This window comes from Saccoglossus kowalevskii, chromosome 14 (genome assembly GCF_978046115.1).
Source record: "Saccoglossus kowalevskii chromosome 14, keSacKowa6.1, whole genome shotgun sequence".
Lineage (NCBI taxonomy): Eukaryota > Metazoa > Hemichordata > Enteropneusta > Harrimaniidae > Saccoglossus > Saccoglossus kowalevskii.
The window spans coordinates 9,904,266-9,911,411 of NC_140654.1; the positions used below are offsets into that span (position 1 = coordinate 9,904,266).

The 7,146-nt window shown below is 35.8% G+C and overlaps 1 long non-coding RNA gene across 1 annotated transcript; it reads left to right on the forward strand.

Moving 5' to 3' along the window:
* Positions 1-303: 303 nt before the first annotated feature.
* On the forward strand, positions 304-1,660 carry LOC102803838 (uncharacterized). Its single transcript, XR_438604.3, has 2 exons — positions 304-581; positions 1,323-1,660. It is a non-coding gene; the product is annotated as an uncharacterized LOC102803838 (long non-coding RNA).
* Positions 1,661-7,146: the final 5,486 nt, after the last annotated feature.

The window sequence follows — 7,146 nt, forward strand, 5'->3', positions numbered from 1 at the left end:
AGTATACATATGGTACATGAATTATCCGCACCCTAAAATGTCATGCGTATAATATACATTGTAACCTTCCAATTGAAAGATCCTGACATTAAAGTGCCTGTGAAATGGCTGCTATTTTCACGTCTAAAATTATCAATTGATACATAAATATTATTAATTTTTATGTTTCTAAGCATAAATTTTTTTTTTTTAAGTGAAAAAATGTGTTTTAAACTCAGTCTACAGCAACTTTATTTTTTGTATTTTAAAACGAGGCTCCTCATTAGCTATTCATTGCCATACAGAAATTCCCCTTGTGACGTCAGAAAGGGAAGTTGCTGGGCAGCTCGCATTGCCGATACGTGTAAATAAGGCAAATTTCTTGTGCAGTTTTCTCGTCTTTGACTAAATTGTCACTTATGTACTTTTTCGTCGAGGAAGAACGGGCCATAATGAACACTTGGATATCAAATTTGTTGCATGGGGTTGAGTTAGATGCGAGATATGTCCGTTCTGGTGTGGCTGGTCGCAGTGATGTCACCGTCCCCGGCGCACGTTTGTAAACTATCGCTGAACCTCGGCACTGGACAACTTTCGAGTCGGTAAGAAGTTCTAGTTTTTTTTGTTCTAGTTGAGCTTACTACTCTTTATAAAATATCTTATCGATAATTTCAAAGAGGTATGTGTGAACTCTTTATTATGCTCGATAAACTTAGATCGCGAATTTCCTCAGAAATATTGCCTGCTTCGTTCAAACGTGCATTGGCATCCATATATTGGATTTTCGTTCATGGTCGAAGGCGTGAGTGTCTCGTGTGGCCCGAATGTCATCGGCGTTTTACTTTATCACGTTTGATTTTTTTTTGCACAAATGAAACTCTTATTTTTTCCCACCATCAACAATTTCTGATATGGTTGTTGGGATCGGCCGACGTCTCTGTGGGCTGCTCTACACACGTAAAATGCCCAATGTTTTGACCTGGCTTCCCTTCACACGAAGCGCGGGTGTGCATTACATCCGCAAGTTTCAAAATTTTAAACGTAAATTTGAAAAATGTTTGGTGAAATAAAATTGACATATTATTATGAAAAGAAAATGAAGAAAAAAAAATTAATTAATTTTTGAATAATCGTTTGAGAGGATTGGGTGGCAATTGCTTATACTTATGTACTAATTGTAAATGTGTTCAATATTTTTTTCATCCATAATTCAAACACATATATAACATAATAATAGTTGCCTTTATTATAGTAAAAAAAGATGCATCATAAAACGAATGAATTACGTATAAACAAATGCCAAATAAAGATTGTGACCTTATTTATTTTCTAAACCTCCACAGGTTAACGAGGGGATACTTGAAGTTCATTGAAAAAGACTACAGTACTACCAGAGTGAGCAGTAACAGAGTTATCAATATTTATGTCAGAGAATTATTTAGGACTTAAATTACCAAATCTTGGTTTTTCATAGATTCCAAAATCTGAAGATGTGTTTCCTTTTTTCATTGTCACACAGTGTCACTCAATTAAAACCATATACTATAGTAATAGTAATCCATGTACAAATTATATTTTATTCACATTATTTTCCTCACATACATGTACAGACAATCCAATGTTTACATTGTCATATTTCTTTGTTCATCACAAGTCTAAATAAAATTTGTGAACTGTGTAACGTAGCCTGTTTTTTATTAGCATAATTGTTGCAGCATCTGGAAATGTATTTACACTGTTATGTGAATCTTGTAGTGTGGCAATGAACTGCCGAGACTTTGTCAGGGTGGGCATACTGGCTGTTGAGTGGCAGGGGTGCATCATCAAGTGAATGTAATACACAATCTCCTCCAACATACAAGTCTAGTGTATTGAAGAGCTCTTCTACGTAATCTGTAAATTATAATGAGAGCATTTTGATTCAACAATAGTAGATAGAAAACCATAAAGAATCATATCATACATGCTCTATTGAAGTACATTTCCAGTAGAAGCATCAAAATTAAAATAAAAAGAAAACATATTTTGACATTCTAGACGTTAAACTATAGTGATCAATAAAATAGGGAAATAACTAAAAAAAACGACAAATCACAGTTACTAAATAAATGACCGCCGCGTGGAAATAGATTCAGTTGAAATGGGTGAACGCGTCGGGTCACGACGAGGACAAGTGCGTGACTGGTGGCGTTTAATTGGATAACAAAAATAATTGAGAGCAACACACATACAGACAAATTCAGAGTGGACTCGAGTTAGCGTGATTGTCATACTTATTTACTTGGTGATAACGCATTGACAGCCAAAGCCCGGATTCTTATTCCATAAATGATTTCTAGACATCTCGATCCAAGACATTTCGACCCAAATTGAACATCTCGACCCACCGCATCGACGCGACCCTGTCTCAATGTGGCGACGCGAACCTCTATCTAGTTCAACGTTGATCGACATCTTTTAATTCGAAACATCGTGTACTATCTACTAGTATTTCCAACGCGTGTGGTCGGCGCCTTTGATTGCGTTAATTTTATTTTTTATTCGCGAAATCTATCACTGGCAGCGTTTGTTTTGTCATGTCTCATAACTGAAAGTCCAAGCTGACTTTGTTTTGGCTGTAGGTATGAAAAACGGGTCGGGATTTTTTGGGGTCGAGATGTCCAGTGCCCCCATAAAATTATTTCGCAGATCAAGCTAGAAGGAAAGTAACAGAGGTGTGAATTCGACATTCAACACCAACCACCGAACAATACAGAAACTTTTAGCCTGCGAAAATGAAAACAATTAGCAGTGTGTAAGGACTGCGTAATTTCCTGTTTGTCCGACGCGTCGTTTTCGTGTTACTATAAAAAATTATTGATACCTTTACATAACGCAAACTTAATTGTCTCTATAAAGCGATAATCAGGATGGCAAAACAAGTCAAATGATTTGAAACACTTACCCGACGTCTCTCTCTCTTCTGAAATCCGCCTCGGTGATCATGGGCTGGTTCGGAATCTATTTCTTTCAAAATTGTTGGTATTGCGCCAGGTTTAAGTTGTCGGCGCTTCTCTTTAAAACCTAGTTGTTTTTTCACGGCCGAAGACAGTTTTTCGAAAAAAGAATCTGAGGTGAAGTGGACACTACATATGACGCTGTAAGGTCCACCCCAACCTTTTCTCGTTGTTTTCACGGCTTTCGTTTACTGACGTCGCACCTTCGGATCGTTTGGAAAAGTGTGAATACTTACACTATGACTATACGTATTACTGCAACCGCCCACAACACAACGTTTAACCATCACAAACGTTTGTTCTGAAAACAACTTCTAAAAACTCTCTATCTCAAAAAAAAAAAAAAAAAATTGACAAAAAAAAGAAATGCCGACCGAAAAATGTATATCGTTTAAAAGTATGTTGAATCACGCAGTGTTATATAAGTACAGCTCAGGGGTATGGCTTCCTCTCATATTTTGGCATTTGGTGGCGCACTTTCGGCGAGAGTCGGAAATCCGGAAACAGTCGACCGTTTCAGGATAGGTGGGCGTGGCTACAGCACGAGATATATCTTAAATTTACTTGGATAGGAGTAACCATTTTGACAAAAACAATCAATAACTGCCCACTTCAGTAGAACACGGATCTAAAATAGTTAATGTGAGAGTGGGCATTGCACAGGCACTTTAACGTGTAGAAGTATGTATGATAACAGAATCTTATAGCATCAATCACTATTTCATTCATAATTGCATTATGATACCTTGTCGGAATCTAGCCATATGAAAGTAATCTTTTTCTGTTCCGAAACTGAATAATTAGGCTTAAACGTTTGACTGAATTAAGATTACGCAAATGTGAGGACTACTCAAAGTAATCCCGAGAGAAGAAAAAAAAACATAATCAGGACATGGAATCTTGGTACAAGTAATAATATGAAGTTATTACGAGGATAATTCTAAGTATGTACGAAGACAGTACAGCGAAAGTATCGACCGACGTGCAGCGGAGGTCAATGCGACCGCGTACTATCTGAGTGCATACTTCGCAGTATCTTCGTAATAACATTATTATAGATTTTTTCCTCTCAGGAATAAATCTTGGGAATGCTAGAACAGATTTTGCGAACTTCTTTGTGTTGGATCTGGTCAAACCCTAGGGCAGCCATGTTTGTATTTATTATTAGAGGACGCTTACACGCGTAACGTTCCATATTTGGAATTCGAGTTTCCTAATATGGTAGAATGAAAATACCGCAAAAGTACGACACGCTGTAACTTACGGCGTTACGGTGACAGATGTATAATACTACTAATTATTAACATTCGAAGAAAAAAACGTTGGGAGAATTGAAAACACTTATTCACACTTATCAACATAACATAAACAATTATGTTTTGAAGTATTTAATAGTGTAAATGTATATTATAATGTGGTTATTATAGTGTGGTTAAGCTATAGGGTGTCTGGTAGCCTATGTAAAACCTCTTTAGACTATTATTATATAAGAAACCTGCTGTTTACGATTTTCAAACAAATAAATAATACGCATATCAATAGGTGAGAATGAGTCAACAAGTGAGAAAAACAATCTTTTTATTTCTGATAGACACATTTTGTAAAAAGTGATAACACAATATTAGTTAATGTCAATCAATCTAACCAAATATGAGATTATGAAATAATAATTAATAATAACAACTTATACAAATTGTACATTTCACACTTTTATTTCTACAGCTCTCATTTTGCCGAGAATATTTTCAGTAAAGCAAAACAAAACTCATACAACTGCACATACTGGAGATATGTAATGGCAATCTTGAGCTTCGACCTGAGCTTGCTCAGAATCAACCTGACCTCCATCCTGAGCTTCAACTTGAGCTTGGGAAATTGTTTACAGCAGAAGCTCAAACAAAGTTGGGACACCTACACTGAGCTCCAACCTGAGCATCTATAAGATTACATCAGCTGGGTTGAAGTTGAATATTATGTGTTCAATTCTGCAATTGTCCAAGAGTTTTGTTACGGTCACCTGCCGAACCCACAAAAATGCCACACACGTACATAAGACCGAATATATTTCTTGAAATATTATGTTGAAAATAAATCTCGCTAAGTGTAAGGGAACTACTTTAAAGATTCACAGTACTGGTAAACGCTGTAGCCATTGTTTACCAATCACTCAAACCCGTAAAATATTTTACTTTTCCAAGCTACGTTGACATCAATATCTGTATTATGCGGGGATTATATTCATGAGCGCCCAGTAGTAAAACAAAATGCATAGAAATGACTGTTTCACCACAAAAAAATGCAAGGTATGCTGAGAAATGTTGTGGTCTCTGCTGTCAATTATTTTCGGTACATGTTTTTCCAAAAACATTATTGTCTCCCAGCCACCTCCTAAATGCCAAACAACACAACAAAATGAATGTATCTTCTTTTTTTATTCTGAATGTTTCTAACATGGAATGACAACCATGCTTTATTGTACTTAGATCTATGTCCATGTTTAGGATACGACTTCAATAAAGACTATTATTATTATTATTATTATTATTATTATTATTATTATTATTATTATTATGAAGTACAATATTCCCTTCACCTTTCTGTCAATGTATTACTATGATAATTATAGTTTTGTTGTGCTTTTGAGATGTTTTTGTCTCTAATGTTTTACCTTTTTTGTTTATGTTTAAACAATCTAAATAGTCGGCTTTATATATCTGTCATTTTAGGGTACCAGTATGAAGAATTAAAATGCAACAATACAGAATAATTTGCGGCTTGAGTATATTCACAGTCTCTATATTGCTCTATCCTGTATAGAGGGGCTGTGGTATATTGAATAAAAAAGAAAGAACATGTCAAAAGTCTGTTTTTGGTGTAGAGATACGTGTTAGACCTTGAGTTTACGCTTGTAATCAAACAAACCAGGGCATAGTCTAGCCTGGTTTTTACCCATCAAGCTTTGCAAAATTTTAGTTTTTGTTTTGTATAATTTGGGGTAGATAATCAAATTCACTTAAATTACCCGCCTTCAAATATCTATGAATATATCCCTTTGCTTATAGGTATGCTAATTTTTGTGTTGGTTCAAAAAGTAAGCTGTTAAAAGGGTTAAAATGGTTGGACAACAGGAAGTGCTCCGCCTGCTGCCAAGCTTTAAATTATGACATCACATATTTAAACAATGTTTTATCGGTGCTGTGCAGTGGCGGATCCAGAGGGAGGCCAGGGAGGGGCTATGCCCCCCCCCAAACGTATGAAACTGCATCTGGATTACGCATAGCTTCTCTGCGATTTACGCTCCGTAAATTTTAAGCTAAGCATGGAACCCCACCCCCAATACATTTTGCTGGATCCGCCAATGGTGCTGTCTATCTTTAACAGCTAGTGGTTATACCACATCACCACCATTTATCGATAATGAAAATTTGGCAATTTCAGACATATCCAGATTGACGTTGATGGGATGGGCAGAACAAAAAATAGGCGGGCGAACATTCGTCAAATACAATACATTTATTTGAAATAGATAATAAATACACACCCATTAACAAAAAAGATTAGAGATGTATTCAAAATAAATTCTCATATAAATGTGCGTGTACGTTATAGGTTTAAATGTCCATTTCTGCTCTGCAGTTTTACTCAAGGAATTGTACCTCGTGTTTATTGGTATTGTCCATGTGTTAATGATTAAAGTGTTTTGTTCAGAACTTTGAAAGACAACTGTGAGGCCTATGTTACACCTCAGACTACTATAGAAAAGATTAGCAACCCCTATTGTTCATTGTTGTATGTGTGAATTGGGGGTATGACGCCGGTAAAAACTAGAGGAGATGTGTGACACAGCCAACCTTGCCAGTAGTTTATTGACACATGTTTACCCAAAGATCGTGTGTTTTCGTACTGTCATTCTTTTGCCAAACGCACAGGCATACATTCATTTCTAACCGGAAATGAAATCTGAGTTTTGACCTTTCGATCGTCGTTGTTTCTGTTAAATAATAAAACTGAAGATCAATTACATAATAATAAATTACATTTCTTCATGAGTTGTCATCTCTACAACAATTATCGAGATGAAATGAAGGAAAATATTGAACTCACTAAAGAAATAGATAATAAACAAAAAACATTTATATTTCTGATGAGCAATAAAAACCAAGATATAATT